The sequence below is a fragment of the Acanthochromis polyacanthus genome, chromosome 13, assembly GCF_021347895.1.
Source record: "Acanthochromis polyacanthus isolate Apoly-LR-REF ecotype Palm Island chromosome 13, KAUST_Apoly_ChrSc, whole genome shotgun sequence".
NCBI classification, from domain to species: Eukaryota; Metazoa; Chordata; class Actinopteri; family Pomacentridae; genus Acanthochromis; species Acanthochromis polyacanthus.
Window position 1 is genome coordinate 2,411,603 of NC_067125.1, and position 13,532 is coordinate 2,425,134.

Sequence of the window (13,532 nt, forward strand, 5' to 3'; positions counted from 1 at the left end):
CTGAACACACACTGAACACACACTGAATACACACTGAACACACACTGAACACACACTGAACACACACTGAATACACACTGAACACACACTGAACACACACTGAATACACACTGAACACACACTGAATACACACTGAATACACACTGAACACACACTGAATACACACTGAACACACACTGAATACACACTGAACACACACTGAACACACACTGAATACACACTGAATACACACTGAACACACACTGAACACACACTGAACACACACTGTATGCACACTGAACACACACTGAACACACACTGAACACACACTGAACACACACTGAACACACACTGAACGCACACTGTACGCACACTGAACACACACTGAACACACACTGAATACACACTGAATACACACTGAACACACACTGAATACACACTGAATACACACTGAACACACACTGAACACACACTGAATACACACTGAACACACACTGTATGCACACTGAACACACACTGAACGCACACTGAACACACACTGAATACACACTGAATACACACTGAACACACACTGAACACACACTGAACACACACTGAATACACACTGAATACACACTGAACACACACTGAACACACACTGAATACACACTGAATACACACTGAACACACACTGAACACACACTGAATACACACTGAACACACACTGTATGCACACTGAACACACACTGAACACACACTGAACACACACTGAACGCACACTGAACACACACTGAATACACACTGAATACACACTGAACACACACTGAACACACACTGAACACACACTGAATACACACTGAATACACACTGAACACACACTGAACACACACTGAATACACACTGAACACACACTGAACACACACTGAATACACACTGAACGCACACTGAACGCACACTGTATGCACACTGTATGCACACTGAACACACACTGAATACACACTGAACACACACTGAATACACACTGAATACACACTGAACACACACTGAATACACACTGAATACACACTGAACACACACTGAACACACACTGAACACACACTGAATACATGCAAAGTACATACTCTATGCACACTGTATGCAGACTAAATACACACTGAACACACACTGAACACACACTGAATACACACTGAATACACACTGTATGCACACTGAACACACACTGAACACACACTGAACACACACTGAACACACACTGAACACACACTGAATACACACTGAACACACACTGAACACACACTGAACACACACTGAATACACACTGAATACACACTGAACGCACACTGAACGCACACTGTATGCACACTGAACACACACTGAACACACACTGAACACACACTGAACACACACTGAATACACACTGAACACACACTGAACACACACTGAATACACACTGAATACACACTGAATACACACTGAACACACACTGAACACACACTGAACACACACTGTACGCACACTGAACACACACTGAACACACACTGAACACACACTGAACACATGCAAAGTACATACTCTATGCACACTGTATGCAGACTAAATACACACTGTATGCAGACTGAATACACACTGTATGCAGACTGAATACACACTAACACACACTGTATGCAGACTGAATACACACTAACACACACTGTATGCAGACTGAATACACACTAACACACTGTATGCAGACTGAATACACACTGTATGCAGACTGAATACACACTGAACACACACTGAACACACACTGAACACACACTGAATACACACTGAATACACACTGAACACACACTGAACACACACTGAATACACACTGAACACACACTGAACGCACACTGAACGCACACTGAACGCACACTGAACGCACACTGTATGCACACTGTATGCACACTGAACACACACTGAATACACACTGAACACACACTGAACACACACTGAATACACACTGAATACACACTGAACACACACTGAACACACACTGAACACACACTGAATACATGCAAAGTACATACTCTATGCACACTGTATGCAGACTAAATACACACTGAACACACACTGAACACACACTGAACACACACTGAATACATGCAAAGTACATACTCTATGCACACTGTATGCAGACTAAATACACACTGAACACACACTGAACACACACTGAACACACACTGAACACACACTGAACACACACTGAACACACACTGAACACACACTGAACACACACTGAATACACACTGAACACACACTGAACGCACACTGTACGCACACTGAACACACACTGAACACACACTGAACACACACTGAACACACACTGAACACACACTGAATACATGCAAAGTACATACTCTATGCACACTGTATGCAGACTAAATACACACTGTATGCAGACTGAATACACACTGTATGCAGACAAAATACACACTGTATGCAGACTGAATACACACTGTATGCAGACTGAATACACACTAACACACACTGTATGCAGACTGAATACACACTAACACACACTGTATGCAGACTGAATACACACTAACACACTGTATGCAGACTGAATACACACTGTATGCAGACTGAATACACACTAACACACACTGTATGCAGACTAAATACACACTAACACACACTGTATGCAGACTAAATACACACTGTATGCAGACTAAATACACACTAACACACACTGTATGCAGACTAAATACACACTAACACACACTGTATGCAGACTGAATACACACTAACACACACTGTATGCAGACTGAATACACACTAACACACACTGTATGCAGACTAAATACACACTAACACACACTGTATGCAGACTAAATACACACTGTATGCAGACTGAATACACACTAACACACACTGTATGCAGACTAAATACACACTAACACACACTGTATGCAGACTAAATACACACTGTATGCAGACTAAATACACACTGTATGCAGACTAAATACACACTGTATGCAGACTAAATACACACTGTATGCAGACTGAATACACACTGTATGCAGACTAAATACACACTGTATGCAGACTAAATACACACTGTATGCAGACTAAATACACACTGTATGCAGACTAAATACACACTGTATGCAGACTAAATACACACTGTATGCAGACTGAATACACACTGTATGCAGACTGAATACACACTGTATGCAGACTGAATACACACTGTATGCAGACTGAATACACACTGTATGCAGACTGAATACACACTGTATGCAGACTGAATACACACTAACACACACTGTATGCAGACTAAATACACACTAACACACACTGTATGCAGACTAAATACACACTAACACACACTGTATGCAGACTAAATACACACTGTATGCAGACTGAATACACACTAACACACACTGTATGCAGACTAAATACACACTAACACACACTGTATGCAGACTGAATACACACTAACACACACTGTATGCAGACTAAATACACACTAACACACACTGTATGCAGACTAAATACACACTAACACACACTGTATGCAGACTAAATACACACTGTATGCAGACTAAATACACACTAACACACTGTATGCAGACTGAATACACACTAACACACACAGTATGCAGACTGAATACACACTGTATGCAGACTGAATACACACTAACACACACAGTATGCAGACTGAATACACACTAACACACTGTATGCAGACTGAATACACACTAACACACACAGTATGCAGACTGAATACACACTGTATGCAGACTGAATACACACTAACACACACTGTATGCAGACTAAATACACACTAACACACACTGTATGCAGACTAAATACACACTAACACACACTGTATGCAGACTAAATACACACTAACACACTGTATGCAGACTGAATACACACTAACACACACAGTATGCAGACTGAATACACACTGTATGCAGACTGAATACACACTGTATGCAGACTGAATACACACTAACACACTGTATGCAGACTGAATACACACTAACACACTGTATGCAGACTGAATACACACTAACACACACAGTATGCAGACTGAATACACACTGTATGCAGACTGAATACACACTAACACACACTGTATGCAGACTGAATACACACTAACACACACAGTATGCAGACTGAATACACACTGTATGCAGACTGAATACACACTAACACACACAGTATGCAGACTGAATACACACTAACACACTGTATGCAGACTGAATACACACTAACACACACTGTATGCAGACTGAATACACACTAACACACACAGTATGCAGACTGAATACACACTGTATGCAGACTGAATACACACTAACACACACAGTATGCAGACTGAATACACACTAACACACTGTATGCAGACTAAATACACACTAACACACTGTATGCAGACTGAATACACACTAACACACACAGTATGCAGACTGAATACACACTGTATGCAGACTGAATACACACTAACACACTGTATGCAGACTGAATACACACTAACACACACAGTATGCAGACTGAATACACACTGTATGCAGACTGAATACACACTGAACACACACTGTATGCAGACTGAATACACACTAACACACACAGTATGCAGACTGAATACACACTGTATGCAGACTGAATACACACTAACACACACTGTATGCAGACTGAATACACACTAACACACACTGTATGCAGACTGAATACACACTAACACACACTGTATGCAGACTGAATACACACTAACACACACTGTATGCAGACTGAATACACACTAACACACACTGTATGCAGACTGAATACACACTAACACACACTGTATGCACGAGGCTGACCAAATTCTCTGCAGGAGCCTCAGATCTCGGTTCTCCGGTCAGAAAGAGACAATTCCACCTTTAGATCGTCTCTGAATGATTCATGAAGCACAGATCTAAACACACACTGAACACACACATGGCTGCTTTCACACACCTGAGGCACGAAGCCCTTATCCTCCACAAAGACACACTGCAGCTCACAGAAGAAGAAGAAGAAGAAGGTCAATCACAGAGACACTTTAGACAATTACTGAGTCAACAACTGTCCTAAATGACTTAATAATTGTCCAAAATAACTCGCTAATTGTCTAAAATGAAGTTTTAATTCCAAAAATGTGCCGTTTTTCTTTTCCTGCTCCGTCTTCTGCAGCTGCTTCATCATTTTATTCTTACTTTAAACTTGTCGTGTTGCTTCAGGACGGCCGTTTGTTTTCTCCTGATGGATTATCTTTAATAAGATAAGCAGACGATCCTCTGCTTTTAATTCTCCCTCCAGAGTTTGTGGCAGCGATGCTTCTGTCCTCTCTGAGGTTTTCTAATCCATAATTCAGATCAAAATTTAATTAGTGAGTGTGGAAATTCTCCCCTGGAGGCAAAAAGTCTGACAGTGGTTTTATATTTTAGAAATCAGACAGAAAGAGTTCTTCTAGAAACCGATTAGAAACTGCCTTTAATTTGACTGAAGCTGGTTTTAAATATGTTTCAGGTTTTTGTGAAAATAATGTTAAGTTTCGGGATTTTCTCTCTTACTCTTTTTTTAAAATAAAAGTTATAATTTTTTTCTCATTTTTCTCATTTTGTGTCATTTTGTGGGTCTTTTCTGCTATTTTATTTTTCCTTTTTTTATCATTTTGTGTCTCATTTTTGTTATTTTTGTCTTGTTTTTGTCATTTTGTGTCATTTTTGTCTTGTTTTTGTTGTTTTGTGTCTCATTTTGTATTTATCATGTTAATTATGGTTCTCAGCTGCTACAAATGCAGTAATGACGACTTTAGATTCGTTTTTATACCACCTGATGAATTAACCTCCTTTAATTGTTTTATCTCTGAGCAGTGGTTTGTGTTTACATGCAGAGTGTGTGTGTGTGTGTGTGTGTTTATTGAACGTATACTGAATGCTAATGCAGTCGCTGCTCAGCACTTCTTGTGGAAACTCTGTGCTGTCATCAGCATAAAAACTTTGCAGCTGAATGCCGTTAGCCCAGAGAGCAGCTTGTGTTCTTAAAGGAATAAAAGGTGGAAAAGAGCCGATCAGAGCTCCATAGAACATCAGCAGAGGTCTGCAGAGAATCACACAGAGCTTCTTCTACAGCATTTACACCTGCAGCTCACTGGAATAATCATAACTTTAGTATCATAATATTTTCATTGTTTTTACTTCTAACAATAATAGCTATTATTATCAATATTAAATACTTAATTATTATTATTGCTAAGTATTTAGCATTATTATCAGTAATACCTGGTGTTTTTAAGAATAACACTTATTAATACTAATTATTATTATTCTATCATGTTATATTTTATTACATTAGGTCACATAACTGTATATTTTGTTATATGACAATTATATTCTATTTATACATATTTTATTTTTATATTCTCACGTCACGTTATTTAGTTTCTGAGCTGTATGTGGCAGAATATTTTTCTCTGGGATTAATAAAATGTTTGTCTTAATTAATGGTCTCAGTCTTTCAGTTTATTGTCATTTAAATATGTTCAAACCAAAAAGGAATGAAATGTATGACCCAGGTCCAGCAGAATAAATCACATTATTCCGTTTAATAGCTCAGACAGACCTGTAATAAATAATTAAAGAAGCTGAAAGCCAATAATAAACACATCACATCGTTAAAAACAACAAACAAGCAGCAGGTTCATAAATTAAAAATGCTTCAGTTGTAATTCTTTGTGTGTTTTTCTGCTTTTCTTGGCGTCTCGGTTCAGTTTTCAGTGTCGTTTTAAATCAGATCTTTATCTGCTAATCATCACATCATAAACGCTCCTTAGCCAATCAGCCGCCGTCGTGTTCACCATCGCAGCTGATTGTCAGGTCGCCGAGGAAACGGCTGCAGACGTAACTTTACATGTCTAAACATTGAAATGGAAACCAGAGATATGAAGGACTATCTGCAGATCAAAGCAGCCGACCGGCTTTTAAAAACTCCAGTAGTCCGATTTCATTCAGCCCGGGAAGGCTTCTGATGATCTGCTCCGTCTGATGAGATTTCCTGAGAAATAAGTCGAGGGAGGAGACGGATGGAGGAAGTAGTGCTGCTTTGTATTCGCAGCTGACTGATCAATCTGTTTTTTACTCGTCGTTCCATTCGCCTCCTCTCTGCCGGTGTGCAGAAGTCGTCCCTCACAAACGTAGACGGAACGTTTCTCCTCATGACGACTTCCATCCGTCTCCACAATGAACCCATTTCCATGCGAGCCGCTCCGTTCTCGTCGTCTCTTTATTGCGAAGGAGACGCAGTTTGGCGACAAAACGTTAAAAGATGAAACGAGAGTTCGATGTTTCCTCCAACATCACGTCTGACTCATGACTTCCTTCCTCTGATGGCAAAGACGAGCAGTTTAATGTGCTTGTTCTGCAGTTTAAGAGCTGCAGTTTGGTGTTTTATTCTAGTTTACTTGTTGTTTGTCTCTTTAAACCTGCAAAGGCTTGAAAGGCGGCTTTGTTTTACAGCTGAACGATTTGAAAATTTAGTCTAGAAGATGTAAAAAATAACCTAAAGGGACTGAAAAGTTTCTGAATCTCGTGCAAACTACCAAATATTGTGTTTTTGTTTGTTTGTGCCATTTTTGTCTGAGATCCATTAAACTAGGAGCTGCAGTAACTTTTAGAACACTGTTGGCTCTTTATAGCTGTAAAAGTAGCAAAGACGGCTTCATATCTGTTAATTTCTGCCATTTTCACCTAAGATTCATCAAACTAAAGTGGTTTCAAGTTGCTGTAACTGCTACAGAACTTACTTTCATGCTAATAAATGTCTTTGTTTGTGTTTCGTTGTCGTTTCAGGTGTCAGGAAGGATTGATTTTGCCTCCAGATGACAGACCGGTAAGTGAAACTCTACATTCAGGTTGTTTTTACGATGCTGGCTGGAGAATCTGTGCATTGTTGTAGCTGTCTGGTGTGCTGTGAGCTGGTCAGGACCTTCTGTCTTCATGTAAACGGTTGGATGGACCGAGATGAAGGAGTAAAAGCTGCATGCACATTCAGACGGTGGGTTTAAGACGATACGATGGCAGGTAGAAAGCCAGACGTCAAACTGTGGACGTGGATGAATTACAGGCTGCTGCAGGGCCGTCCTTTCACTGAAACACAAGTAAAAGCAGCTGAACATCCTGATAGAGCTGCTGGTTATCAGGCCGACAGCTGAATAATGATATCACATCATCCTGGATCGTCCACGTTCCGTTTTAACAAAGACGCTGATTAATGTGGAAGTGATCCGTCTTTTCTCAGAGCCGTGTGGTGAGGTTCAGTCTGAGGTTTTGTTTTGTCGTCAGCGGTCCGATCAGACGGCTAGCAGACCGTGAGCTGATGTTCACTGAATTTGCCAGAAGGTGTGCTGGAATGGAGCCGCTGATTTCAGCTTTAGGATGCGCTTCAGGGCGTTTGGGTTATCGAACCAGTGCAGCTCAGATTTATGCGTCGGGACTCATCAGATCACCGAGGAGTCACGGAAGAGTCACGTTGGCTTCTTTAAGTAAAAATCACACATTACTAGTATGTGGATGGATTTAGGTGCTACTTTGTGCCTCCAAACTCCAAAAGGAAAATGCTTTACTACTAGAAAATAGGCCAAGCGTGTAAATCTGTGTTTTTAGAAATGGCAATTTGGACTTTTGCTACATTAGACTGTAATATGGTACTGCTTTCTTTTACTGTATTTACTCTGGCTGGGTAAATCTGACTTCAGAACTCCTTGTTTCACTGTTTTTAAATCATTTTTGGTCCCATAACTGTCTGAGATGCTGCAGGAACTAAGTGGAGACTAGAAGCTTCTCTGTACACAGCCTTAGGTAGCATCTGATGTAGCCTACATGCTTCAGCTTTGGTAAATCTGACGTGAGAACTTCTAGTTCCACTAGAAAATCTTCACTATAAGCACTGCAATGCTAGTGGGGACTGGAGGCTTCTAGCTAGCATCTCCCATAACCTACATGCTTCAGCTTTGGTAAATCGAACATTACAACATGTTATTTTACTCATTTTAAGCTCATCTTTGGTCTCCTAGCTGTTAGAGTTTCTACACTGCAGTAACTAAGTGGAGACTTGAGGCTTCTCTGTGTACAACCTTCTAGCTAGCATCTGACGTAGCCTACATGCTGTAACTTTTGTAAATCTGACATACCCTGCATGCTTTAAGTTGGGTAAATCTGATATTACAAAACTTTATTTCTCTCTTTTCAAACAAATATCTGGTCTCACAGCTGTCTGCAGAGCTGCACTGTAGTGGAGACTAGAGGCTTCTCCGTGTACAACCTTTCAACTAGCATGTGCTGTGGCTTCCATGTTTTAACTTAGGTAAATCAGACATTAGAACTCCTTATTTCACTAGAAAACCTCCTCTATGAGCACCGTTGTGCTCGTGGAGACGAGAGGCCTCTCTGTGTACCACCTTTCAACTAGCATCTATGTTTAAACTTCAGTAAATCTGACATTAGAGCACTTTATTTCACTTTTTTGAAGTGAATTTGAGATGAATTGTTTGGGGAACTCAGTGAGCCATCTTCGGTGTAATTTTAATTATTTTAGCTCGAGGAGAATCACTGGATTCAGGTGGAAATTAACTGTACTTTGTGTTTAATTTTAGTGCAAAAAATGTCTTTTAGCGGGATTGCAGCACAACATGGAGGTGAAATCAGTGGTTTGTGCATTTTATAACTAAAATCAATGAATAATCTTGTAAAATACACAGTTTGGAGTTTGTTTTTCTTCTTCTCTGCATGACCCTGCATGCAGCCACTACAGGAGAACCTCCTGTTTATGGGGTTTAAAGGAATATCTGTATAAATGGTAAAACTAGCTTCCTGTCAGCACATTGGCTCAGTGTGACGCCACCGTTTCCATACGCTGCTGCTCAGGCATGTCGGACACATCTGTGTGAATGTTGGGAGTATGATTAACGTGATCATGAGCTGCTGTTCCTTCTGCTTTTAGGACTTCAGCCGACACGCACACTGAAGTTCAGGTTTGAAGATGAGCTCCAGTAGAAAGTACCCAGTCAGAGCTTTAATCCTACATTTTTAACATTCCTGCAGTAAAATAACTTCCCCCTTTCAATATTTTACTTCATTTTTTTTAAAATTTTGATATTAAAAAAAAGCTAAAAACTAACACCAGATCTATTTTTGTATCCATCCAAGTGACAGTCTGAAGACAAAATCTGGTTTAGGATCCAAAATTAGACAAACAAGACTTGAAACAAGAAACAAAACTTTTCAAAACGAAGGAAAGGAAGAAAAAACACAAATGACAAAAAACCCCACAAACTTAGACAAAAATCTGACACAAAACGACAGAAATGTGACAACACAAATGAGACAAAAGAGACACAAAATGACAAAAAAATGTCAAAAGAAAAAATAAGACAAAAACTGTCACAGTCTAAACACAAAAAAATCTGGGTTTTCTTCCAAAATGTGACAAAATGATGCAAATGACACTCAAAACAAAACAAAAAAAAGCGAGACACAAAATGGCATGAAATATGTCAGAGACAAAATTAGACAAAGAAGACACAAAGCAATGAAAAAGCAAGACACAAAATGGCCAAAAAACGCAAACAAGATAGCAAAAGAGACACAAAATGACAAAAAATGTGACAAAAATGAAAGAAGTCAGACACAAAACTACAAAAAAATGGCAAAATAATAAAATAAGACACAAAACTACATAGAAGAGACACAAAACTAGACAAAGAAGACAAAAAATTACAAAATAAGATTATAATGTAACTACTATATGTTATACTGTACTAAGATAAGATAAGATAAGATAGACTTTATTAATCTCACAAAGGAGAAATTTAACATTACAGGGCTCTTAGAAACAAAAACAAAAAACAGGAGTGCAAAAGTCACGAAAGTGCAAGAACAAGATAATAAATCTTGCACATAATAACAACTACACAGTAGTGTTCTACAGTCTGATGGCAGTGGGGATGAAGGACCTGCGGTAGCGCTCCTTCTTGCACTGAGGGTGTCTGAGTCTCGTGCTAAAGGAGCTGCTCAGCTCCACTACAGTCCGGTGCAGTGGGTGGGAGCTGTTGTCCATGATGGATGAGAGCTTGGTCAACATCCTCCTCTCACCCACATCCATCACAGAGTCCAGTGGGCAGCCCAGGACAGAGCTGGCCCTCTTGGTCAGCTTGTTCAGTCTCTTCATGTCCCGCTCTGTGCTGCCCGGGGCCCAGCAGACGACAGCGTAGAGGAAAGCAGAGGCTACCACAGTGTCGTAGAAAGTCCTTAGTCGAGGTCTGCACACTCCGAAGGACCTCAGCCTCCTCAGAAGGTGGAGGCGACTCTGGCCCTTCTTGTACAGAGCATCGGTGTTGTGGGACCAGTCCAGTTTATTGTTGAGGTGAACACCCAGGTACTTGAAACTGTCCACTGTTTCAATGTCCTGCCCCTGGATGTTCACTGGTGGATATGGGAGTGTCCTTCTCCTGAAGTCGACCACCATCTCCTTCGTCTTACTGGTGTTGAGACACAGATGGTTGCGCTCACACCAGTCCACAAAGTCCATGATGACCGACCGATATTCCAGCTCGTTCCCCTCAGACACACGGTCCACAATGGCGGAGTCATCGGAGAACTTCTGGAGATGGCAGCTGTCCGTGTTGTAGGTGAAGTCCGAGGTGTAGATGGTGAAGAGGAAGGGCGAGAGGACGGTGCCCTGGGGCGCCCCCGTGCTGCAGACTACCACCTCTGACTCACAGCCACGCAGCCGCACGTACTGTGGACGGTCAGTGAGGTAGTCAGTGGTCCAGGCAGCGAGATGTCCATCAACTCCCGCGTCCACCAGCTTCCCCCGCAGCAGCGCCGGCCTGATGGTGTTGAAGGCGCTGGAGAAGTCAAAGAACATGACTCTCACAGCGCTGCCGGCGCTCTCCAGGTGAGTGAGCGCTCGCTGCAGCAGGTAGATGACGGCGTCTTCTACCCCCATGTTGGGCCTGTAGGCAAACTGCAGCGGGTCCAGGTCGGAGCTCACCACTGAGCGGAGGTGGTGGAGGAGGAGCCTCTCCATGGTCTTCATGAGGTGGGAGGTGAGGGCGACAGGTCTGTAGTGGGCCAGTTCCTTGGCGTGAGCTGTTTTAGGGACTGGGACCACACAGGAGGTTTTCCACAGGACGGGGACCCGCTCCAGGCTGAGGCTCAGGTTGTAGAGGTGACAGAGGACCTCACAGAGCTGGTCTGAGCAGGTCCTCAGCAGCCTGGGACTGATGCCGTCTGGTCCAGCAGATTTCCTCTGCTTCAGTCGCCTCAGCTCTCTCCTCACCTGGTCCAGTGTGAAGGAGAGGGGGGAGTGAGGTGGGCTGCAGGGGGTGGGAGTAGTCCGTGTGGGTGAATTGGGGGCCGGTGAAGGTGTCGCAGGAAGGGGAGGGTCTGCTGGGCTGGGGATGTGTGAAGAGGGGGGAGCAGGAAAGAGGGCAGAGGGGGTGGGGGGAGAGTCAAATCTGTTAAAGTAACAGTTCAGCTCATCCGCCCTGCGCTGGTCTCCATCAGCTGTCCCTCTGGCACTCTGTCCATGTCCAGAAATGTTCTTAAGTCCTCTCCACACGTCCCGCGCGTTGTTCTGAACCAGCTTCTCCTCCAGCCTCTTCCCATAGTCCTTCTTGGCCCTTCTGATCCGCCACTGGAGCTCACGCTGCACTCTCTTCTGCTCCTCTCTGTCCCCTGAGATGAAAGCCCGTTTCTTCTGGTTCAGGAGGGCTTTGAGCTCAGGGGTGACCCAGGGGTGGTTGTTGGAGAAGCACCGTACCGTCCGAGTTGGCACAGTGCTGTCCACGCAGAAGTTGATGTAATCTGTGATGCAGTGCGTGAGGCCATCGATGTCGTCTCCATGAGGACTGTAGAGCACGCTCCAGTCTGTGGTCTGGAAACAGTCTCTGAGTCTCTCACTGGCCTCATCTGTCCATGCCTTCACAGTTCTCTTCTGCACAGGTCCTCTTCTCACCTTGGGTGTGTAGTGGGGGAGCAGATGAACCAGGTTGTGGTCAGAGCGGCCCAGTGGGGGGAGGGGGGCAGCGGTGTAGGCGCCTTTCACATTCACATACAGTAAGTCCAGTGTCTTATCACCCTGTGTGTGACACGTGACATACTGTGTGAAAGTAGGGAGAAAGGCAGAGAGGGAGGCGTGGTTGAAGTCTCCACTGATCAGGACGAGCGCCCGGGGATGGCGGCTCTGGGCTTCGCTCACGGCGCTGTGGAGTCTTTCACACGCTGTCCCTGCATGAGCTGATGGTGGATGTACACGCAAAACACAATCACGTGCGAGAACTCCCTCGGTAGATAATACGGCCGCAGCGCCACCGTAAGCATCTCCAAGTCCCGCGTGCACAGCTGTTCCTTCACGTGCACATTTGCTGGGTTACACCACCGCTCATTCACGTACACAGCCAGTCCTCCCCCAGACTTTTTGCCGCTTCCCACCGCGTTCCGGTCCACACGCGCGAGTGTAAAACCGTTCAGGGAAACCACAGAGTCCGGTGTATGTCCATTCAGCCACGTCTCCGTGAA

The 13,532-nt window shown here is 43.0% G+C and overlaps 1 protein-coding gene across 3 annotated transcripts in view; it reads left to right on the forward strand.

Annotated features, from left to right (window-relative positions):
* The window catches only part of si:cabz01090165.1 (uncharacterized protein LOC100333421 homolog), a 276,030-nt gene that overhangs the window by 50,761 nt on the left and 211,737 nt on the right, over nucleotides 1–13,532 (forward strand). For all 3 annotated transcript variants that reach the window (XM_051958377.1, XM_051958378.1, XM_051958379.1), the window contains exon 2: nucleotides 7,803–7,842. The gene's annotated coding sequence lies outside the window, so the exon portion shown is untranslated. The remainder of the gene's footprint in view (nucleotides 1–7,802; nucleotides 7,843–13,532) is intronic.